Source organism: Cervus canadensis, chromosome 20, assembly GCF_019320065.1.
Source record: "Cervus canadensis isolate Bull #8, Minnesota chromosome 20, ASM1932006v1, whole genome shotgun sequence".
NCBI lineage: Eukaryota > Metazoa > Chordata > Mammalia > Artiodactyla > Cervidae > Cervus > Cervus canadensis.
Window position 1 is genome coordinate 9,943,276 of NC_057405.1, and position 25,860 is coordinate 9,969,135.

At 43.5% G+C, this 25,860-nt stretch overlaps 1 pseudogene; it reads left to right on the top strand.

The window, feature by feature from the left end:
• The first annotated feature begins 23,120 nt into the window (after positions 1–23,120).
• LOC122422774 lies at positions 23,121–25,555 on the top strand (annotated as a pseudogene).
• Positions 25,556–25,860: the final 305 nt, after the last annotated feature.

Below are 25,860 nucleotides of genomic sequence, written 5' to 3' on the forward strand. Positions count from 1 at the left end.
CCAGCTTTCAGGAGTGGGAGAAAGTCATTCTTGGAGACTTTGTCACAGACATCTTGGATCCACCCTATCAGTCTTTTCATGGCTCTACGAAGGGTCCAGAAGAACCTGGCTTAGGGACTTTTTGTGGGTAGTGGGCCAGAGTGTATAGCCAAGTTGGTATGGATTGAGAAGGTCTTTGCTGCCTGGAGCCTCAAAAAGTGGATGGAAAAAAAAAAGGCTTTACTCAACCGGAATGCTGTTATTGCCACGAGACACTAACAGGACTTCATATTTTAGGTGTTTCCTCTTGACCTCTACTTAATTTCAACTCTCTTCAAAGCTTGCCTATTCTAAAGCCAATCTCAAATCCCCTACTGAAAAAAATAGTTCATGCAGATATCAGGAAGCACATGAAGATGAACATGGCATATGGACCTCAGAAGCAGCAGCACCAGCAGAGAACAAACTAAACCAGAGGATTCAGGCAGAAAGAGCTGTCCCAGCGGTGTTACTGGACCCAGCTCTATTTATGGTCTCAGCAGTATTCTTGTGTTCAAGTGCTAGTTGGCACCTTCCTGTGCCAGGCATCAAGCCAGCCTATTATAAACAGCCTCAGGCCAGGGAGAGATGCACTTTACCTAATTAACTTAGACGACCTAGCCCCTCTACCTCCTCTAGCTCACCTGCTTTCCAGGGTTCTGTTTCGACAAAGGTGCTGCTCTGGCTCAGCTCTCCGTTAAACATTCAATCCTGGTATGCAGTCTTTGCTTCTTTCCATGCATAAATACCCTAGGTCTCAAATTTGCTACCTGGCTTCCGTGACTTCAGAATTTTTATGTCTCCTGTCATGCCTTGATGAGGGTACCACAGTAAAAGGGTTCTTTTCTTCTACGACCCTTCTCAGTAGAAGGGTGTTTTCTTCCACGACCACGCTGTATTATTGTTTTGGGTCACATTTCATGCCATTTTGTGGTCTCTGTACCTCTCTAAATGTTCCAGATTAAAAAAATAACTTCAGGTGCTGCGGAGTAGCAATACCAGAACTGACCAGATGAAACCGTCAGATGGAGGAACCCCATAATGTAGGGACTTGGGTAAGGTTCTTCCTGGGATATTATCTCATAAATACTTCGTGAATTTCTTGGTCCTCCTGTCATCTGCCCCACTAGGGCCTCTTATATTGTTCTGGCAATATTCATATGATGATATTGATATTACTTATGGTTTTAAATTTACTTAAGCATTTGATCAATTTGATTTTGGGCTGCTTTTTACTATTATCTGTATTCATTAATTTGGAATTATAAAATTCAGCTTTGCATTTATTACTGAGATTTATTTCACTTATCCTTGTGCAGAAAGAGTGTTTTTCTCTTTCCTAATCCCACTAGGTAAAATATAAACCTACATGATGAATGGAATTATTTCTCTCAGCATACTGGTCACCCTCTTAGAAGCTTTCATCTCTTTATAGTCTATACTTTGAAAAATCTCTTTGTTTTACGGTTCAAAGTAAATTCATCATAGAGGATGCCAGCTCAGAGCAAAGGGCAATAAATGCTTCTTTATCCAAAGACCAGGAAAAGCATTAATTATAGCAGAGTGGTGCAAACCTCCCTACTCTGTTTCAGAAATATCTCCCAGTTCTTTTCCACTGGGATACAGTCTAATGTTATGCATTCATATTTTGGCTCCACTGTTGAAAAGAAGATGGTAATAGCCAGTGATATTCCTCAGGCTAAATCTATCAAAAGTTTATGCTAGCAGACTTGACTTGCAATAGATTTAACTAGCAATACACCCACCTTTCTTTCCGTCTCTCTCTGTTTCTCTCCACCCTCTACCCAACCTCCACCTGTCTCCTCTCTCTCTCTCACAAACACAAACACATACACACACACAAAGTAACTATCCAGATCCAAAAGAATATTAAATAATATTAAAATAGATATTTAGATGACCTATGTGTGCTTGCCTGCTAAGTCGCTTCAGTCATGTCTGACTCACTGTGACCCCATGGACTGCAGCCTGCCAGGCTCCTCTGTCCATGGAATTCTCCAAGCAAGAATACTGGAGTGGGTTGCCATGCCCTCTTCCAGGGGATTTTCCCAACCCAGGGATCGAACCCATGCTTCTCGTTTCTCCTGCATTAGCAGGTGGGTTCTTTACCACTGGACCACCTGGGAAGCTCCAGAATCAAATATCAAGGAAACTCCACTTTCTTCTTAGAAGCTAAAAAGTTTAAACTTAGAAAATTTAACTTGCTAAAACAACCTAAGTTTCCTGATGGTATTTTTCCCTTTTCTTCTTATTTTTGACACTCAAAATTCCAAAGTAAAAGAACTAAGGCAAAATTCTTAATGGTTCCTTTCTGATATTTGAGGATGTCATTTTTAAATGCCAGTTGTCATCCAGCAGTGCAGTGTTCCAAGGCTGTCTGTCTGTCAGACCAGTTTGACTGTTACTAGTAAAAACTGTTTCTCAGTTTTTTTTAGTCCTTTTTGTATTTGGAATTATATTGACAGTCTTGTCGATTGATAAAGCAAATATTTTTGGCTATATTTTCACTAGGAAAAAACATAAGCTTATATTGAGTTATTGAATCAAAATATGAAATTAAATGATTATTTTGCTTAATTTCTCTTCACCTTTGTGATTAGAATTACTATCCCTTATGTTTCTCAATCCCACAAATACTCTTGTTTTGTTAATATTTCTTTTTTTCTGCATTTTTGTTAGATTTGCACAAGTTATTTTCAAATTTCAAAACAAATATATGCCTATAAATTCTGTGAAAATGAAAAAAAGTTTTCAATAATGCCCCTGCTCTGAATATGCTAGTTTAAAAATGTCAAGTCACTTAATCCAAGTCCAGGGAGAAATTTTCTGTTCCCATTTTTAAGTCTTATAGTGAATCCAAGCTTATGTGAGTTAATCGATATGGGCTGGTAAAGAATCCGCCTGCAATGCAGGAGACCCTGGTTCTTTTTCTGGGTCAGGAAGTTGCCCTGCTGAAGGGATAGGCTACCCACTCCAATATACTTGGTCTTCCCTGGTGGTTCAGAAGGTACAGAATCCGCCTGCAATGTGGGAGAGCTGGGTTTGATCCCTGGATTGGGAAGATCCCCTTGAGGAGGGCATGGCAACCCACTCCGGTATTCTTGCCTGGAGAATCCCCATGGACAGAAGAGTCTGGCGGGCTAGAGTCCATGGGGTCTCAGAGTCGGACACAACTGAACGACTAAGCACAGCACAAAACTCCACAGTCACCAGGGGTCAGTGGACTAGCATAAAAAGAAAATCAATCCAGAATAACTGATCAGTGACAATTTTCCAACCAAGGATGACAGGTTATGTTAAATCTTTTAGGAAATCTCTTTGCTGTTTTATAACATTGTGATAAGACTGTGAACCTATCTTTTCCTTCCCCCTCATATCTTCTCATTTCCAAGATCAGTTGGTAAATGAGTTCCCATCTTTTGTGTCTGAGGTTACATCTTTGAGTCCTGTATGACAGAATCAGAAAACTTGTGCAAAACAATTACACTCAAAGAGCACTGTCATGATCAATAAATAGAGCAAAATTAATCAGTCACACTTACCATGGCAGCAAATTCACCTTAGTTATTTGACTAAGTCAGAGTCATTTATTCAACAAATGTTTGTAGAAGCCCTATTTCATGCCAAGCTATTTGCTAACTCTTGGGGCTACAAATTCTGATAAGTTTCTTGCCACCATTGAATTTTCCATATATTGGGAGACACAAATGACTTGTCTGACCAGCAGGGTCACCCTGTTATCCCTATTGAGCGGTGGGAAAGATAACACCTCTGAAGTCAGATGGAATTAGTTTCAAATTTCCTCTGCCACTGACTGACTGCGTTACTTTCAGAAAGTCACATAGCCATTTTGAGCTTTACCTTTTAACAACAGTAAGATAGGGATAATAAAACCCTTTAGGAGTCTACTTAGTCAATAAATGTTTCTTGACATGACTACATGCTAGGCACTTCTCTAGGTTCTTGGACTATGTTATAAACACAGCAGGGACTTCCCAGGCGGCTCAGCGGTAAAGAATGTGCCGCCAATGCAGGAGATGCAGGAAACGTGGGTTTGATCGCTGGGTGGGGAAGATCCCCTGGAAGAGGAAATGGCATCCCCCTCCAGCACTCTTGCCGGGATAATCCCGTGGACAGAGAAGCCTGGAGAGCTATAGTCCCTGGGGTGGCAAAGAGTCAGACTGAGCACAAGCATATAAACACAGCAAAAAATCCCTGATTTTGTGAAACATATTTCAAGAAAATTGCCTGCCACTGTTCAATAATAATAGCTATTGTCTTCACTGTTATATTTAATAAATGTAATTCAAAGAGAATTACCAAGGAAAAAAAAATTTTGCTCTCTCAGATTTTACAATGAACAATGCATGAGACAGCACAGACTGAAAATAGGGCATCTAAAAATGCAAAACAGAGCAAGCAATAGATCCAAAGTTGAAATGTATCCATTTCAAATAGATGCTAGGGGTATGAATTTGAGTGGAGTGCTAGGATTAATATTCAATTACAAGAGAATAGCCAGAAGAATTCACTCCGAGCTTTTCACTGTGCTGTGAAAAGAAAGTTCCTGTTGTACTAATCAGCCTGGAAAGGCCAATCAGACCATGGTCCAATCTGTACCAGAGCCTGCTTGTGGGTCCAAAGTGCAGGCTCCCTCTGGCCTTGCTGATTTAGCTAGTGCCACAGCTGAAAGTCTATCTGGTCCACCGTGGAGATTAAGTCCTCAAAGTGATGGCACCCCTCTGGGAGATGAAACCAGCCACTTGGATAGAAAATTGGTTATTTCAGATCTTTTCAGCTCCAGAAGGGCATCAATTCATTCTTTAATAGAATTGGTACCTATTCTGGGTATAGATTTGTCCTTGTGTGCAGGTCCTTGACTAGACCACTCTGGAAGAACTTACAGAGTGTCTGATTTGTTATCACAGGATCCATCATCACTTCACCACAGGCTAAGGCAACTCCAGGAAGAGTGGTGCAATGAGGAGCACACACACAGACGCCCCTGGTCCTGCCAAAACCTCACATCAAACGCTGCCTTCCTGACTTCATGTTGTGATGGCTCTTAATAGTACAACTGAGATCCTGGCTTACATGTGCAGTGCTGTCCTTCAAAGTACAGCATATACATTAAACCAATGGCTATTTTATAGTGTTATATCTCTGATAGCAGGGGCTGGGAACCAAAGGATAGAAACAGGAGTGGTTTGTCTAAATGCCACTCTTAATAACCCACTTGGAAAACTTATGCTTCCTCTTCCCATGACTTTTGGCTTTGCTGGTCTAGAGTTTCTGGTTCCTGGGAGTTGAGGAGGAGATGCTGCAATTGGAACACAGGGGAGGGTCCATTAAATCTAAATTTATGTTTTACATCTGGCAGTTTTTAAGTTCCTCATGTCAAAAGAATAAAAGCAAAAAAAAAAAAATTGCTGCATATATACATACTATACCAGGAGTAATTGAGTTTGATTACCTTAAGGAGATACAGCTGCTATTACGTAATGGGCAGAATGTCTGGGACTCAACAAATTCATTGGCTTATCTCTGAGTACTTGCACGTTTGTGACTACTCTTAAGGGGCAATTGTAGCAACCATTGCCTAACAAGGGCACAGAAACCAGGGTCTCATCCCTCAGAGCTCAGTAAAGCTCTGGAAAAAGAAAAGCAGATCAACAGAAATGTTGGCTGAGAGTGAGGGGTATGTAGAAATGGATGATGAACGTATCAGTTGTGATCTCAGCATCAGCAGCATCAGAGAGTATAGCTTGTCCTGCAAACCTTTCCACTGTAAATCATTTCTAATAGAAATTTTGAGTGTCAATGCCATTCTGAAGAAGCTCTGTCAAGACAAAGCAAAACTTAATAGGAGCAAGAGTGGATCTAAATGATGAAGGGTATTGAATGTAGAATATGTGTTGTTAAATATTTCTCCTAGCCCAGTTCCCAACATATAAAGACTAACCCATTAATGTTTGTCAAATAATAATCTACTTTCTATAGGCAGAATTGTGTAAAGGATTGTTTCAAAAGGCAGCTATGGTAAACTCCTGGGGGTCCAAGTCAGCCATGTCTTCTTCATAGTCTCTAGAGCCTATGTGTTCCATAGTCATCGTCCAAGACACCCAGAGGAAATTGTTAGTGCCATCACAGAAATTAAATCCCCTTTCCCAGATTCCCATGGAATAAGCCAGAGTGTATAAAGTTGGGAGAAATTCTGTGGGATGCTCTCCATTTATCAATATTTATTGGAATTTCTGTTGGAGAAAAGAATGACTGAGAAAGGTGATTGTACATAGGAATTAAATGAAATAGACCCTAGAAACCACCACTAACAACCCCTGACTTATAGGACTGAGAACACACATTGGAACAGACAGACCCAGCTGACAGGGAGCTGATGTGATAAGGATTCTGCTGGTGTTGCACCCACTAGGAATCTGAAATAACCTAAATCAAAACAGCAGGAATTCCTCCCAGAACCTGTAGCCAAAATAAACAGAGACTCAGCATGTCTGAGTTTTCCTTCCAGTTTGACAAAGCCGAAGCCACCTGACCTGTTAATACTACATGCCGTGTGGCTCCTTTTCATTTGTCTAGCATTAATTTTATTCTCTCATATTCCTTGTATCTCCCCTATGAGAGAAATATTATTATAGTTACATAGAGATGAGGAATTCAGGTACTTTAACCAAGAAATCCACTTGGCCTTGGGCCACTCAAATAGTAAGTGGTGGGTCCAACTTCCAGTCCCAGGAGTTTCTAAAGCTTATTCTCTGAAGCCCCTTGTTATACTGCTCACAGGGGACTTGCTGAACGATAGGAGCAGGGGCTTCCGAAGCTGTGGGCTGCCCGTATTCCTCTGCAAGACACAGGAACTCCTTCCCCCAGCTGCTGGGAATGTTGGCCGCGGATCACTCACAGCTGAATCCTGCCTCCAAAATTCTCCTCCAATGAAGAGAGCAGTGTAGCCCAATATCAGACTACCTTCTCAGAGTCTGCCACCCTTCCCCCAACTCTCCACCCCAGATGCCAGCATCTGAAATAAAGCAAACTTTCCTTTCCACCATCTTGCCTGTACTGGCTTTTGAGCATCAAGCAGCCGGAACCCCGCCACACACATTCTTTCAGTGACAGATTTTTGGCGCCCAATGTGCGGTTGGCACCTGCTGGCTCCTTTGCTTTCAAGGCACCTGGCTTTCCTGGGTTTTCCAGGGGAGAACTATGGCCATGACAGCATATAAGCCTGCTGTTAGCCCCGAGTGGGGGACAGCTGCCAAAACCATTTGCTTTGACGATCCTCCCTGTTTCTCCCCTGCTCAGCACTGGCTGCCCACTTACGCTCTTCTCTGGTGGAATGGAATCTTGCATTTGGGACAAGCTGACAAGCTCCAGTATTCTTGGCTGGAGAATCCCGTGGACAGAGGAGCCTGCTGGGCTACAATACATGGGATAGCAAAGAGTCGGACATGACTGAAGCAACTTAGCACAACAAGCTTCAAGACCAGGTAAGTCTCCCGGTGTGCACGCGGGCAGCTTTACCGTTTGTAAATGCTAGTGCTGTAGGGCTGTCTGGGCATCCTTGCCAGTTGGGCCTGATGTCTGCCTTGTTGAGAACTGTTTCTGAGCACTAGTGCTATTTGGGCATTCTTGGCAGTGGTTCCAATGTGTGTCTGATGTTGAGAATTTGGGGGGACATGAGGTGCTATTTGAGCAATTTTGCCAATTGGTTCTGAGGTCTGTCTGCCACTGAGGACTGTTTGTGAGCGTGAAATGCTATTTGGGAATTCTTATCAATTGGTTCTAATATCTGTCTACTGTTGAGGACCATTTGTGAGCACTGAGTGTCATTTGGGCATTTTGCCAACTGGTTCTGATGTCTGAGTACCATTGAAGTTCATTTGTTTGGGGAAAGTGTTTGTCTGGGACTCCATACAGATCACCCTCAGAGAGGGTTTATGACAGATCTACCATTTGGTGTGTGAGCATGTATTCCATTTGTATGATTGGCATTCTTGTTGCCTCATGTAAAATGGGAAATTCAGGTTCCATTCTTTAAGAAAAATTTTAGCTGTGAAATTATGACTAAGAAAAAGAAAGTTGATCTTTTTTTCAGACAATTTATGGCAACAGTATTGTTTAGACTCAAGGAAAATTAGTTAAGATGAAACTTAAAGTTTAAAAAAAAAAACAGTTCTTTTTGCATATGCAGTTAGGGAAAGCTAGCTTGATAAAACACTTTCTTTGGATCCTGAGGAAATAAAGATATACTTAGAAGAAAACTTGATGTTAACTCTTATCAGGCCCTTGAAATACAAATACAGCCCACTTTGTCTGGGCCATCACCCTTTGGTTGATTAGTAAAAGTTCAATTCAAAGGAAAAAAAAAGAGGGAAGCCTTTTAAGATTGAGTATGTAATTTTGGCTATTCTGACTGTTATCCATAAACTGATAAGTTTAGTTGCAATACCTAATTCATGAAATGTAAAAAGATGAAACAATGAGATCTCAGTTTGTCTAGATGTTTGTATGTCTCAATATGTGTTTTTGTCTTTGGATAATATTGCTGAGGTTAATATGTAAAGAAGCCCTACTTAATTGGCCTTAATAAAATATAAGCACTTACAAATCACACAAATGTAAATTTACCTACTTTTGTCTTCTTGTAAGACCAAGAGGGAAACTAAAGATGTTTTGGTTTATTAAACATGCATGTGGTACCACTGAAGAAAATTTATACTATGAAAAAAATGTATGTTTTTAGAGGTTATGGAATATGTTCTGAAGTTTACCAATCAGAAAATGCTGGTGTAACATTTCACTTAGTTTTGTTAAGGTTTTCAGGGTTAAAAATTATGATATGTAAAAATGATAACAGAAACATTTCCATGTATAAAATAAGTAGGATAGGTGCTGTTGGTGAAGAGAAGGAATAAAAACAGAGATACTTTTGTTCAAGAAAAATGATGATAATTTTGTCCTACAGTTATATGTTTCTGGATAGGGAAATACAGGAAAATTTGTTTGGATCCATAAAATGATAAAAGGCTTATGAAAAAGAAACTTTGAAAAAAGAATTTTAAGGGCAAGGCAGAGGTATCAGTCTTGAAATGTAATGATGTTTCAGATGTTGCTAGTGAATAAATGCAACTTGCAGAGCAAAACTTACTTTTGATGCTACTAGGCAGAGTGAAACTTACTGCTGGTATGCTACTACACATGCTGAAACACACACTCCAAACAGAGGTCATTATTTCTACAGTTACAGACATTGGGTATGAATAGAAGAGCAAATATTGAAAAGATAACAGGGTTACCTCAGGCTAAGGGCTAGAAGAAGGGAGACATTCATCTTTTCTGTTTATTTATGACCTATTATGTGTATAAGCTAAAAGTAAATAAATAAAAACAAAGAAAACTGGAAAAAAAAGAATTTTATATATTGTCAGGGTTAAGATTAAACTAAATTAATTTAGGTATATGAATGCTTTTATTAACAGTAAACTGATTCTAAAATTGAATTTTTTTTTCTCTGTTAAGAAAGCAAAGCTCTCCTAGAATATTGATCTGATTTCAGTAACGGAAACTTCTAATGGGAAGTAATTGTTTTGTTTCTAATCATATTTTTGACTCTAACAGATGGAAAAATTGTCCAGGAAAGTTGTCACAGAATATAACTACTCATGGCGTGTAGCACTGCTGGCTTCAAGTTAATTGCTTAAAGCACACATACAATGGTTGTATGGCAATTAGGTGGTTGTTTAGTCACGCAGTTGTGTCCAGTTCTTTGAGACCCCATGGACTGCATCGCACCAGGGTTTCCTGTTCTTCACTATCTTCTGGAGTTTGCTCAAACTCATGTCCATTAAGTCAATGATACCATCCAACCATCTCATCCTCCATTGCACCCTTCTCCACCTGCCCTCAATGAGTGGGCTCTTCGCATCAGGCAGCCAAAGGATTGGAGCTTCAGCTTCAGCATCAGTCCTTACAATAAATATTCAGGGTTGATTTTCTTTAGGATTGTCTGGTTTGATCTCCTTGCTATCCAAGGGACTTCAAGAGTCTTCTCCAACACCACAGTTCAAGAGCATCAATTCTTCAGCACTCAGCCTTCTTTATGGTCCAACCCTCACATCCATACTTGACTGCTAGAAAACCATAGCTTTGACTAGATGGACTTTGTTGGCAAAGTAATGTCTCTGTTTTTTAATACTCTGTCTAGGTTTGACATAACTCTTCTTCCAAGGAGCAAGCATCTTTTCATTTCATGGCTGCGGTCACTGTCCACAGTTATTTTGAAGCCCAAGATAATACTCTATCACTGTTTCTATTTTTTCCCATCTATTTGCCATAAAGTGATGGAACTGGATGACATGATCTTAGTTTTCTGAATGTTGAGTTTAAGCCAGCCTTTTCACTCCTCTTTCACCTTCATCATGAGGCTCTTTAGTTCCTCTGCCATAAGGGTGGTATCATCTGCATATCTGAGGTTATTGATATTTCTTCTGGAAATCTTGATTCCAGTTTGAACTTCATCCAGCCTGGCATTTCGCATGATGTACTCTGTACAGAAGTTAAATAAGCAGGGTAACAATATGCAGCCTTGACGTACTCCTTTCCCAATTTGGAACCAGTCTGTTGTTCCATGTCCAGTTCTAACTGTTGCTTCTTGACCTGCATACAGGTTTCTCAGGAGACAGGTAAGGTGGTCTGGTATTTCCATCTCTTGAAGAATTTTCCACAGTTTGCTGTGATCTACACAGTCAAAAGCTTTAGCTTAATCAATGAAGCAGAAGTAGATGTTTTTGTGGAATTCTCTTGCTTTTTCTATGATCCAACAGATGTTGGCAATTTGATCTCTGATTCCTCTGCCTTTTCTAAATCCAGCTTGAACATCTGGAAGTTCTTGGTTCACATACTGTTGAAGCTTCACATGAAGGATTTTGAGCATTACCTTGCTAGCATATGAGATGAGTGTAATTGTGTGGTATTTTGAACATTCTTTGACATTGCCTTTCTTTGGGATTGGAATGAAAACTGACCTTTTCCAGTCCTGTGGCCACTGCTGAGTTTTCCAAATTTGCTGGCATATTGAGTGCCACACTTTAACAGCATCATCTTTTAAGATTTGAAATAGTTCAGCTGGAATTCCATCACCTCCACTAGCTTTGTTTGTAGTGATGCTTCCTAAGTCGCACTTGACATAACAGTCCAGGATGTCTGGCTCTAGGTGAGTGATCACACCATCGTGGTTATCCAGGTCATGATGACCTTTTTCATACAGTTCTTCTGTGTATTCTTGCCACCTCTCCTTAATCTCTTCTTCTATTAGGTGTGTATCATTTCTGTCCTTTATTGTGCCCATCTTTGCATGGAATGTTCCCTTGGTATCTCCAATTTGACAATTAGGTATAAATGATAAAATGCATGGCCTATAAAGCATTTCCCTATTAACATAGGGAGCTCTGTTATCCTCAGAGCCTGTTCATGATATCTGAGTTTTCCCCCAACATGAACAACTAGGCACATATATAAACAAAGAAGCCTAGCACCGAGGGACATGGGTGGACCCAGAGCAGGCAAGTGAACCACTCTGGCGACATTGGGGAAATGTATTGATTATAAATGCTTTCTGTGAAAGGAATTACAATTAAAAGAGGGAAGTAATGGAAGAAAATTTCACATACTGAGGTATGAGAAAGTCATTCTGGCCTATACATGATTTAATTTGAACTTCAGGCTAAGCAAAACAGCCTGTTTGTGGCTCAATACATACATTGCACTTTGCTTTAATCATTAAAACAGAGAATAATACAAAAATGCATTTTTATTCTTATCCTCATTATAATGTGTCTAGTAAATTTCAAATGTTGTCCAGGTACTATGAAAGTTTATTGCTTTTCTTGTTCTGTACCTGTCCCTCCTCAAGATTGAGGAGTATCAAAGAAAAGCGGGGATTGAAATGGAGTAGGACCCTATGGTCCTTACCCCCCACTATGTCCTCGGCCTGCCTTTTGTCTGTGGAAAACTTATGCAAAGAATAAATTTAATCAGAGAAGTGAGAAATGGGGAAACAAACAAAAACACTCAAAGAAGACCAAATAATAATAAAAATGTAGTCATTAAGCATAGTCAAGGACCTTTAGTTCTTTTTCAAGGGCTGCAGATAATATTCTAGCCATAGGAGACGTTGGCTACATGATGACCACACTTTACCCAGGACATGAGCTGTCACAATTCTGAGAATTGGCTGCAAAGAAATGGGAATAAATGGACCCTGGAAGTAAAGATTAACTAAAACAACCAAGATGATGCCGGTCAGAACAGCAGTGACCAACCTGAAGACGACTCTTCGAGAGATGACAGTGCTCATTCTGCATATAGCCCATCTCCCCACACTCTGTCTGTAAAAGTTCTCACCCCCTGCTTCTGGGCAGCGAGAGTCAGCTTTTGGACAAATGTTTGCCACCCTCCCTCACCCCCAGTTGTCAGCATCTGAAATAAAGCAAACGTTCCTTTCCACCAACCTGGCCTGTTTATTGGCTTTTGAGCAGGGAGCTGCCAGACCACACACACACACACACACACACACACACACACACACACACACACACACACACACACACACACACACACACACACACACACACACACACACACACACACACACACACACACACACACACACACACACACACACACACACACACACACACACACTAGGTAACAGGCGTTGTCATGGAGAAGAACTGAGCCTTTTCGGATGTTTATCCTTTCTGATGACTTCATCCCTCTTTACTTCCATTCTGTCTATCTTCATTTTCCTTTAGCCTGATAATCTCCCTTCGGAATTTCCCGCACTGTAGGTTTGTTGCTGATTAATTTTCAGTTTTTGTTTCTATTAAAATGCCTTTGTCTTCCCTTCTGAAGAATATTTCCATTGACTATAGTATTCTATGCTGGTAATTATTTTTTGGCAGCACTTTGAAGATATTTTCATTCCCTTGTATTCTGCAAAGTCAGCTGTCGTTTCATTGTTGCTCTTTGAAATGATACAACTTTTTTTTCTGGTTTCTCCTAAGATTTTATCTTTGTCTTGTTTTCAAGTGTTTTATTGTGTGGAATTCTCTTTGTACTTATCCTGTTGGATGGTTATACACATGTACATCTGTGGTTTAATATCATCTATTAATTTTGGAAAAATTTTAGCCATATCTCTTCCAAGATTTCTTCTGTACCAACCATGGTTCTCTCCTTAAAGGAGTCCAGATGCAGACATTTTTAACTGCAAGTCATGTTCATCATATGTTATTTTCCATCCTTTTGTCTCAGTTACTTCAGTCTGGATATTTTTTCAGACCTATCTTCCAGTTCACTATTTTTTTCACAACTGCATCCAATCTCTTGTTAAAATCAAATATTAAATACTTAATTTTATTAATTTTGTTTATTATTTTTTAAATATTTATTTTGGCTTTTAGTTTTAATTTAAATGAAAATTTAATTTCTTTTTATAATCTCTACTTCTTTAGTTAAAAATGTCAACTTGCAATTGAATGTCTTACATATATTATCACAGTAATTTTAAAGATTGTATCTGCTACCTTTAATACCTATATCTCTTTTAAATATGGTAAGTTTTTCATGCTTTTTAATCAATTAGTGTAACTTTTTGTTTTATTTTTCACTGAGTCTTGAATATTACAAGCAGAAATATCTAGGGATCATTTGAAGATATAATTTATTTCTTTGTCCAAATGTATTTGCTCTGCTTCTGCCAAGAATAAGTCTAAAATCCATTTCCTTAATCCAACAGTGAGTAAGTGAATAGTGAATTTGAAGCTAGGTAGTTAGAATAGGAAAAAGGAGTCCAAAATGGCAATGGCTAAAAGACAAAGAAGGGAAAAGCCTGCAAAAATAGAACGAGGGAAGGTGTGAGGACCAGAGTGAGAACCTCAGGTGAAACAAACAGTTCTCCTGGCTAGCCCAGTTTCCGTAGGGTAGGCTCAGTGGGAGGAGAAAAAACATATAAAAAGGGAAGCCAAAATTGAGCCAGGGGCTTCTCTTCTCTTTGTGTCTTTTGGATGGGCCCACCCTCACGTCTCGAGGATGTATTTTCCTTTACGTTCTAAATAAAACTGAGCAGTAACATGGATCTGCAACACTGGTCTGTCCAAGGAAATTACATGGGGCCATAACACTGCTCCACCCTTGCTTCAAATTTTTGTTGCAACAAGACAGAACCAAGGAAATTACAAACTCCCCCAACATGCTGCTGCTGCTAAGTCACTTCAGTCATGTCCGACTCTACATGGTGCCATTTCTCAGATTTAACCTGGCTGAAGCAACCTCAGCTCGGCCCCCGCGAGGCAGAGGCCAAACACAGCAGAAGCCCAACTCAGCAAAAGCTCCTGTGGTGGAAGCTGAACCCAAAGAAAACCCCGTGCAGTGGAAGTGACAAGAAGCCCAGCGTGCTGGAAACTGGGACAGCGAAAAACAAACTCAGCAGAATGCTCACGCGACTCAGTCTCAGAAGACCTCTGGTTAAGGGAGGAGGTCCTCACCCTGATGGCTGAAAGGACATATACCTAACAAAATCTTAATTCCTTTGCAATCTCTTGTTTCTATTTCCTTGAACCCCCCCATGAACAGGTGAGCAGCAGTGGGTGCAACTGAGGGACTCTGGAGAGGCTCCTCCCCAGTGTGTCCTCAAGGCCCCACTATCCTCTGCGCTCTAGTAGCTATTGCCCAAGTGGGTGGGGGTTCTTCTGTCCTTAATCTTCTATGTGCCAAGGATCAGGTCAATGAAAACTGTGAGCACAGTCAGGTATTTAGCAGATTTTCTGGCAGATTATGAAGGGGATTTCTTTGTACATTTTCCCCATTGCTTTTTCCTCCCGTCCTTTGGCTTCTCTCTCCGTTTATGCCACTGCTTACAAAGTATTGGGCAGGTCATCATCTTTCCATTTCTGAAAGTTGTGTTTGAAACAGTTTACCTAAGATTGGGACTCAAACCCACGTGGAAGGGACTCTGTGCTATGCTTAGTCACTTAGACATGTCCAACTGGGACTTGAGCCTGGCCAAAACTGGGTTCAGGACCTAATGAGGCTCAGGCTCTGATGTCTCATTGCAAAAAATTCAGTGAGAGACACAGTGATAGGTAAGAGGTGGATTCGTTCAGATTCAGAGAGCAGCCCACTCCGCAGGGTGTGGGCCATTGCAGAGGGCTCCAGTATCAACCATAGAATGTGGTGTGGTTAGTTTTTGCCAGTTGGGTGATTTCTTATGCTAATGAGTGGGAGGATCATCCCAACAATTAAGGAACCACCCACTCCTCGGTCTTTTGATAGTGCCTTGGAACTGTCATGGCACCTCTGGTGTGTCATTTAACTTGCAGATTGAGGATCAAGGTTTAGTTGAATTTAACTTGTCATCTTGGACCCATTTGATTTTAATCGGTTTATGTTATTCCCTTGGGCTTGTCATTATTTCAAAATTTGTGCCCTGCCCGCTTCCCTCCTATTTCAAGCTCTTTTCCTGAGCCCCGTCTGGGCCCACAATGTTGCCTCTACAATCTTCTGGAGGGACAACCAGAAAATAGCTGACCCTTGGGAAAGAAATACTGTATAAAATTCAATTCCTCTAGATATTCAGGCCTTCATCTTCTGTGTTTCCTACAACATGTGCAACAACAGCATCTCTCAGTGAACCTGCTAGGGTAACAGGCACACAATATCTGCTAGAAGTCCATCTGTTGGTGGCATCCCTTCAAGGGCAACTGGGCTTCCAGGACAATGTTTGTCACTTTGGGAATTAGCCCTCTGGCTGTTTGGGCCCAAACCCTTACCCTTCTCCTAAAGTTACAATCATACCCCCAGATCAAATTTCCACTGCACTTTTATGGAACATCTTATCAATTTGTTCTTAAGTCACTTACTAACTCCTACAACCAAGACCCTGCTGCCTTGTAGGCAACACTGCTCCATCCAGCCTATTAATAAAATACTCTTAATGCCCCTAACAGGACCAGATAACCCACTCCTTAGTCATTACTTCTCCTATTACCTAAAGTGGGTCTATGACAATGAAATGTTTACCTTTGGAGATACCCTAACCTGTTCTTATGGAGGACTAGGGGAGAAAATCAATGACTTACATTCCCTCAGAGCAGTAAGAGGATAAGGCTTATGGCTGCTTCACCAGGTTCCCAGTCTCAGGGCACAGGCTTGGGTTGCTTTACACCATGGTATCTATTCTCATCCACAGTGGACAAACCAGCAATGACTTGATTACACCCCTTAATCCTATCCAGCACTGGTCCTTGGGGACACCCAACTCCAGTCCTGGGGTCCCAGGAAGTCAACCTGCCTTGACCTACATAGGTATCTGGTCCCTGGGAGGTTTCCATGCCTCAACCTGCTCAAAGATCCACCAGCCCAGGGTCCCAAGAGGTTGACATGCCTCGACCTGCCCAGGGATTCAATCTCCAGGAGGCTGTCATGCCTGAGCTTGCCTGGGGATCTGCACCCTGACCCAGGGATGCCTGGCTCTCAGGTTACAACAGTGCTAGGTAGGATAAGCTTCAGAAAGACTCACCCCTAGGGAAGTCCACCCATGGAAATAGAAGGAAGCCTATTAGTTGTGGGACTGTGCCCGGTCTCAGCAATAACTCAAGAGTCCAAAGAGAAACACATTGCCTTTCTGGAAAGTCTAAAAGAGGCCCTCCAAAAGTTTACCAATCTGGACTTAGACTCTTAGAGGAACAGGTGATTTTAAAGGACAAATTCCTGCCCCAGTGCGCATCAGACATCAGGATAAAGTTACAACAGCTACAGTAGCAGGACCCTGTTGCCTCTTTAGATGAGATGGTCCAGAAAGCCACCAATAACTTTTATAACAGAACAGGAGAGGGAGGCCAAGGTTCAGGAAAGGGAGAAAAGGAAAGAGATGAGGCATGCCCAGATGCTGGCTGCCCTCCAAGGAAGCCCTATGGCAAACCCCGAGTGTTAAAGAACAAGGTACCAGGCAAATGTCTAATCTATAAACAGGCAGGACTTTGGGCCAAAGAATGTCCAAACCATGACAAGTCTCCTTAAATAGCTTACTGAAAGGTTGTTGCTGAACGATAAGACATGGGGATTCTTGGCCTCCAGAGGAGATGAATTCAATCTGGGGCCAGAGACGAGGCTGGATCACACAGAGCTTTTGTGTAATAAAGTTTTATTAAAGTATAAAGGAGATAGAGAAAGCTTCTGACATAGGCATCAGAAGAGGGCAAAAGAGTACCCCTTCGCTAGTATTAGGAATGGAGTTATATACTCTCCAATGAATCCAAAGAATGCCTGGAGGTTGTAAAGACCTCACCAGACCTACTCCCATAATTTACATTTTAAGATAACAGAGTTGGCCAGAAGGTTTAATCCAAAGATTGTCCTCAGGCAGGATACATCCTTGTAAAGACCAGACCTACTCCCATAATTTATGTTTTAAGATAACAGAATTAGCCAGAGGGTTTAATCCAAAGACTGACCTCAGGCAGGATATATTATTGTTATATAGTCACTCACAATCTGTTAATGAAAAGAAAGGAAGGTCATAATGGCACCAGATAATTCATCCCTGGCCATAAAATGATTGACTTGAATCTTGTAGAAGGGCAGATTACCAACAAATAGTTTTGTTTACATAGATTAGGGGAACAATACCTGAGTAAGTAGGTTGGGCCATTTGGCAGAACCAACTTGAAGATAGAGTCATAGCTTAAGACAACATTTCCATAAGAAAAAGAAATGTATTGGTTAATTCAAGGTTTGAGAGTAGTTAGCTTCAGGTGAAACCAGGTGTCATGGCAACACAGCATTTTAAGAGAAACCTCCTTTTAAATTTGCATAGAGAAGCAAAAATATCGCTGGTTTGTTTCCTCCTGCCGCTTAAGAGAGAGAAAAATGTCTGGCACTTGCAGCCTCTTTCCTCCATTTGGAGACCCCTGGTCTTCCTGCCTGTTACCCCCTTATTACTACAAATGCCATCAATTGGGACATTGGACAGCACTCTGCCCTTGCAACCCAAGAGCCTCAAAGTCAAGTGCCAAACCTTCCCTCATGATGGTTCAACAGGACCGAAGAGGCCCGCTCCAGCCAGCCCGCCTGTCACAGAAAACCATCACAGGGCTGGAGCCAAGGGTACAAATGGATGTGGCTGATAGGTCTGAGAATTTCTTGGTTGAAAAGGGGGCTACCTACTCTGTCCTGACCTCCTGCTCCAGAGATTTCTCCGTTCAAAACTGTACCATTTTGGCTGCTACAGGAAAAGCAATTAACAAAAAGATTCACATAAGCACTTCTCTGTTGCTGGGATGTAAAAATATTTTCCCATCAATTTCCAGTGGTCCCAACTCCCTTATTGAGAAGTATTGAGTATCCAACTCCCTTATTGGGAAGAGATCTTTCCCTGCCTTTGAAATCTTGTAGCTATTGCAGATCTGATGGAAGATGCTTTAAAACACTCTCTTGGAGGCAAACTAACTATTTTTACCAGCCACCAAGTGAAACAGCTCCTGAGTGGGAGAGGCAATTTATGGATATCTGATCAAAGACTCTTCAGATATCAAGTAGTGCTGACGGAAAATCCAGGCATAACTACATGCCCTTGTGAGGTTCTTAACCCAGCTACCCGCCTGCCTTCCCCTGAGGGCTCTCTGCCCTTTCAATCTTGCCTAGAAACCTTGGACCACTGAACAAAACCCCGAGAGTGATTGTCAGAAGATCCTCTGTCCAATCCTGAGGAAATCTGGTGCACTGATGGAAGCGGCTTTGTCTTCGATGGAAAAAGAAGAGCCGGATATGCAGTAGTCTGCAATTTTGAGACCATAGAGGCTAAACCTTTGCCACGAGTTACTTCAGCCCAATTAGCTGAGCTCATAGCCCTGACTTGAGCTTTAGAGCTGGGAAAAGGAAAAAGAGCAGCCATTTATACTGACTCCAAGTATGCCTTTCTGGTGCTACATGCACATGCTGCTGTTTGGAAAGAAAGAGACCACTTGACTACCCAAGGGTCTCCAATCAAATAAGGTCATCAAACCCTTAAGATCATGGAGGCAGTCCATCTGCCCACTGAGGTTTCAGTCTCCCATTGTAAAGGACACCAAAGAGGGAGCTCACAAGTGGCATGAGGGAATCGAGCAGATGGCCAGGCAGCTGAGAGAGCAGCGTTACAGAACAGTGACCTAATAGGGGTTGCCACCTTAGTTCCACAGACTAATTTGCTAGAAACTCCTTCCTATGCTGAAGGTGAGACTCTTAAAGCTAAAAGTGAGGGCTTTCAAGATCATATGGGGTGGTTCCAAAAGGAGGGACTCCTTTTTCTGCCTGGGAACCTCCAATGGAAGTTAATTAACTCCTTACATGCCATCACTCATTTAGGGGAGAAGACCCTCCAAAGATTACTAGAAAGGTCCTTCAGAGGAACAGGCCTCCAAACGACTATAAGGCAAGTGATCTCCTCTTGTCCCACTTGCCAATTAAACAACCCCCAAGGAGCTCAAAGACCCCAGATGGCCCAGTCTGTCCAATGACGTGGGACTTACCCAGGAAAGGACTGGCAGATGGACTTCACACAGAAGCCAGTTTCTTGAGGGTATAAATACCTATTAGTCATGATAGATACATTCACAGGATGATTGACGGCCTTCCCACGTGGACTGAGAAGGCTGAGAAGGTGGTTAAAAAAAAAAAAAAGAAAAGAAAAAAAACTGCTCCATTAAATCATTATGAGATTTGGTCTGCCCAGGTCATTACAAAATGACAATGGGACATCATTTACTTCTAAGGTCCAACCAAGGGGTCTCTGAACTACCCATTGCTTCAAATTTTTGTTGCAATGAGACAGAACTGAGGAAATTAAAAACTCCCCAACTAAGCTAAGGGCAGGCCTTGCAAGAGTTAGTTCATGTTTCTTTTACTCTTGCTCCTAAGGGTAAAACTTCCAACTGAAAGCCTAGTGTGCTGGTCTACTAGTACTTCCTGTTGCCCCCATTCCAGTGTTTGTCCTGCCACTGCCATGAGCTGCTAGGAAACCTGCAGAGCCTCCCAGCCTCAGCCACCGCTTTCAAATCAGTGAATGCATTGAGGGGACAAGACGGGAACAAACGTCTGACACATAACCTCCCTGGCCTTCCCTTCTCTTCATGTCTCAGTCTTACAAGTGAGACCAGGGAATCTACCAGGGAATCCTGCAGTGCCCTCAACAAGACTTTTTGGTTCATCATTTTCCAACTCTTGTGTTTGTTTTACAACGGTTTAGTTGTTTTTCAATTATTCAAAGAAGCTATACCCACCATTTCTGGAAGCAGAACACATCAAATAGCATATTGCTAAAACATAAATAAAGAAAAAAATTGTTTTAGAGCCCCAAAATAGCGGAAAGTGTTGTCTAAGGAGACCTGAATATCTTTAAGTAGGAGACAAAGTTAGGAAAATCACCTAAAGAAGAAGAAAAGCTTAAGAGATGCAAATGACAATACCTAAAAGATGAATATGCAGAGTACATCATGTGAATTGCCAGGCTGGATGAAGCCCAAGCTGGAATCAAGATTACTGGGAGAAATATCAATAACCTCAGATATGTAGATGACACCACCCTTATGCAGAAAGTAAAGAACTAAAGAGTCTCTTGATGAAAGTGAAAGAGGAGAGTAAAAAAGTTAGCCTAAAGCTCAACAATCAGAAAACAAAGATCATGGCATCCAGCCCCATCGCTTCATGGCAAATAGGTGGGGACACAATGGAAACAGTGACAGACTTTATTTTCTTGGGCTCCAAAATCACTGAAGATGGTGACCGCAGCCATGAAACTAAAAGACGCTTGTTCCTTGGAAGAAAAGCTATTACCAACCTAGATAGCATATTAGAAAGCAGACATTACTTTGCCAACAAAGGTCCATCTAATAAAGTTATGGTTTTTCCAGTTGCCATGTATGGATGTGAGAGTTGGACTGTAAAGAAAGCTGAGCACTGAAGGATTGATGCTTTTGAACTGTGGTGTTGGAGAAGCCTCTTGAGAGTCCCTTGGACTACAAGGAGATCCAACCAGTCCATCCTAAAGGAAATCAGTCCTGAATATTCATTGGAAGAACTGATGCTGAAGATGAAACTCCAATACTTTGGCCACTTGATGCAAAGAATTGACTTATTGGAAAAGACCTTGATGCTGGGAAAGATTGAAGGTGGGAGGAGAAGGGGAAGACAAAGGATGAGATGGGTGGATGGCATCACCGACTCAATGGACATGAGTTTGAGTAAGCTCCAGGAGTTGGTGATGGACAGTGAAGCCTGGTGTGCTGCAGTCCATGGGGTCACAATGAGTCAGACACGATTGAGCGACTGAACTGAAAAGACATATATAAATAGTCAACCTATATATGACAGGAATTCCAGGATAAGATGAACAGAAGAAAAGAAACAGTTAAAAGAGTTAAAGGCTAATCAAGAAAACTCTTATTCCCTGAAAAACAAACAAACAAAAAACCCGGAGTCTAAAATCAAAAATTTAAAAGTTCAAAGTTCTGGGAATAATTAATAAGAACATGTATATTTAAATGTATTCTGGTGAAATTCTGAACTTGGAGTTTAGGGAAAACAGAGCAATCTTACATGCATGAAAATAAAAAATGCAGCTTTTGTGACTGGCATGGAAAGAATCATTATTTCATGAAGTTATTACTCATTGTTTCTTACATAAAAGGCTCCAAAATCTAGGTTCGTTTGCATTTCTGCAATAACAAAAGCTTATACTTTTAAACTGGCTTCAAAGTACATCGAAAGCTTCTTCCGATTGATACTGCTTGGTGTCGATTTAGTGGCTATAGTTGGGAGAGCTTTCAACTTCTTTGTTGTCAAGTTCACTGTGGGAAGTTTAGAAATAATGCCTTCATTACCATAATCTATGATGATTTCGTATTGTTCTCAATTTCCTTATCACGCTTTGTACTTTCTGTTCACAACGGGCGTCACAGATCCAGGTTCCAAACCAAGATATATACCTAAGATAAATCAGCACATTTAAGTAAGATACAGAAGGACAAGCAAAATCATAAAACGTAATAACTGAGGCTATTTGTGAAAAGGGACTTCACTTTGGATGGAAATGGAAGGAAGCAAATTTATATTTTTTAAATGGAAACTGAATAAAGCACAATTTCAGCACATATTTGAATTAATTTGACTGATGGAGCTGAGTTTTACTTGACTGATACTTAAATTTGGGAAAGAAGCAATGTTCTATAAAGTGGTGAATTTTTTTTTTTTTTTTTTTTTGGGAATTTTATTTTTTATAAAACAGCTGTATGGACCTCTACTGACTGAGTAAACTATCACACATCCCTGCTTCTCTGACAGATTTGCAGAAGCCATGGGCGTGAACGACACAAGCATACATTTTCAGCACCATGGCAGACCCCACCTCGATTCATCCACAGAGTAACCCAATACCACTTGTGCCTTGGAGTACAAAAAATACAAAATTTTCTGTATACACTGCATATTTTCTTTTTTCTAGGTAATCTCACACATACACTGCACACAGAAGATATACAAAGAACTAGAATTCTTCTGATGCCCTTATAAATATATGTGACACCAAATTTTCAACAATACTTCCCCAAGTCTTCAGATAATCAGCATTCCAGTACAACAAACCAGCCTTTACTGGCCAAGATAAATGTAGCAAGGAATACACCAGGAGTGTATAATCCAACTTTAAGAACCCTTGCTCTCAATGAAGAAAGTGAAAGTCGCTCAGTCATGTCTGACTCTTTGCGACCACATGGACTATACAGTCCATGGAATTCTCCAGGCCAGAATACTGGAGTGGATAGCCTTTCCCTTCTCCAGGGCATCTTCCCAACCCAGGGATCGAACCCAGGTCTCCCACATTGCAGGTGGATTCTTTACCAGCTGACTCACAAGGGAAGCCAAATAATCTTTGTCAAAACGGCTAGGAAAGTGTCCCCATGAGCAGCGGCCGGACCTGCGGTCACGCTGACGCCTCGCCACGCGGCCCCAGGCCCCGGAGCGGCCGGAGCAGCTCGCACCCTGACCCCGGCCGGCTCCCGCTCCGGGCTCTGCAGGCGGGCGGGCGAGCGCGGCGCGGCCCGGGCCGGGGGGGATGTCGCGGCGGACGCGCGGTGAGGAGCTGGATGAGCTGCACTACCAGGACACAGATTCAGATGTGCCTGAGCAGAGACAGCAAGTGCAAGGTCAAATGGACCCAGGAGGAGGACGGGCAGCTGAGGGCCCTGGTGAAGCAGTTTGGGCAGCAAGACTGGGAGTTCCTGGCCAGCCACTTTCCTAACCACACCGACCAGCAGCGTCAGTACCGCTGGCTGAGGGTCTTGAATCCAGACCTCATCAAAGGGCCATGGACCAAAGAGGAGGACCAGAAGGTCATCGAGCTGGGCACGAAGCAGTGGACGCTGATCGCCAAGCACCTGAAAGGCCGGCCGGGCAAGCGGTGCCGTGAGCGCTGGCACAACCACCTCAACCCCGAGGTGAAGAAGTCCTGCTGGACGGAGGAGGAGGACCGTATCATCTGTGAGGCCCACAAGGTGCTGGGCAACCGCTGAGCCGAGATCGCCAAGATGCTGCCGGGGAGGACGGACAATGCTGCGAAGAATCACTGGAACTCTACTATCAAGAGGAAGGTGGACACAGGAGGCTTCCCGAGTGAGTCCAGAGACAGCAAGCCCCCCACGTACTTGCTGCTGGAGCTGGAGGACATGGATGTGCCCCCTTCTCGGAAGGCCAGGGAAGTGTCGTGACCAGCTGGCCTCCGGCATTCCCTGCCCTGAAGGAAAAAGAGAGCAGCGAGGAGGAGGTCGCGGCGGCCGCCCCCGCCCAGGAGCAGGAGCCCGTCCCCGCAGAGCTGGACGGAGTGCAGACCCCGGAGCCCCTGGAGGACTTCCCCAAGCATGAAGACCAGGAAGGCTCCTCGCCGGAGACCAGCCTGCCCTACAAGTGGGTGGTGGAGGCTGCCAACCTTCTCATCCCGGCTGTGGAGTCCGGCCTCTCGGAAGCCCTGGACTTGATCGAGTCGGACCCCGATGCGTGGTGTGACCTGAGTAAGCCTGACCTCCCCGAGGAGCCGTCGGCCAAGGGCAGTCTCGTGGGCAGCCCAGGGCAGCCCCAAGCCTGGCAGCCTGGCAGCCCGCGCCGCCCTGGCCAGCCGCCTCCGCGGCACCCAGCGTGACCGAGTACCTCATGGACGGCCACATCATCTCCGACCCGAGCCGCGGCAGCCGGGGCGAGCTGATCCCCATCTCCCCCAGCACTGACGTGGGGGGCTCGGGCGTGGGCACGCCGCCCTCCGTGCTCAAGCAGCGGAAGAAGAGGCGTGTCGCCCTGTCCCCCGTCATGGAGAACAGCGCCAGCCTGTCCTTCCTGGACTCCTGCAATAGCCTCACCCCGAAGAGCACGCCCGTCAAGACCCTGCCCTTCTCGCCCTCCCAGTTTTTGAATTTCTGGAATAAGCGGGACACACGAGCTGGAGAGCCGCTCGTTGACGTCCACCCCCGTGTGCAGCCAGAAGGTGGTGGTCACCACGCCGCTGCCGCGGGACAAGATGCCGCTGCACCAGAAACACGCTGCGTTTGTTACCCCAGATCAGAAGTACTCCATGGACAACACTCCCCACACACCGACCCCGTTCAAGAACGCCCTCGAGAAATAGGGACCACTAAAGCCCCTGCCCCAGACCCCCCCACCTGGAGGAGGACTTGAAGGAGGTGCTGCGCTCTGAAGCCGGCGTCGAGCTCATCATTGAGGACGAAGTGAGGCGCGAGAAGCAGAGGAGGAAGGCCGGGATGCGGCGAAGCCCCATCAAGAAAGTCCGCAAGTCCCTGGCTCTCGACATTGTGGACGAGGACATGAAGCTGATGATGTCCACGCTTCCCAAGCTGTCCAGCATCCTCGCAGCGGGCTCCTCAGGCCTCACCCCGTCGGGCAGCAGAGAGGACAGCAGCCTGCTCAACCAGGGCTTCCTGCAGGCCAAGTCCGAGAAGCCAGCGGCCCCGAAGTCCCGGCCGCTTTCCCTCCCTGGCCCCATGACCAGCGCCTGAAATACGGTGGCCTGCGGGGTCACCAGGGACCAGCTCTTCATGCAGGAGAAAGCCCAGCAGCTCCTGGGTCGCCTGAAGCCCAGCCACACGTCTCGGACCCTCATCTTGTCTTAGGGGCTTGGCAGTCACGAGCCCGTTCTCATGTTTACAGGGGGCCAGGGGACTGATTCTGGGCTGTGAATTTGAGAATCATACTCAGAGACAGCCACCAGCCCCTCCCAGACTGCTCAGGTGGGGACAGGCAGGCCCACCTACTGACCTGTCTCTGAGCCCGGCTGCAGCTGCGGGCAGTTCCTGGTGCTAACAGAACAAAGTCCCACCTCTGAGCTGGCCTGGCCCTCCCTGAGTGCCACAGGGAGCCCCTCAGCTTCTCCCAAGCCCTGGTCAGGCCTGCCCTCATCTCAGACCCCTGCTTAGGACAGGGGACCTACCTAGCCAGCGTGCTCCTTCTTGCAACTTGTTGGTGCATTTTCTTGAAGGAATAAAAGTTGTCTTTCTCCAGCAATCTATAGATTCAATGCAATCCCTATCAAGCTACCAATGGTATTTTTCACAGAACTAGTACAAATAATTTCACAATTTGTATGGAAATACAAAAAACCTCAAATAGCCAAAGCAATCTCGAGAAAGAAGAATGGAACTGGAGGAATCAACCTGCCTGACTTCAGGCTCTACTACAAAGCCACAGTCATCAAGACAGAGTGGTACT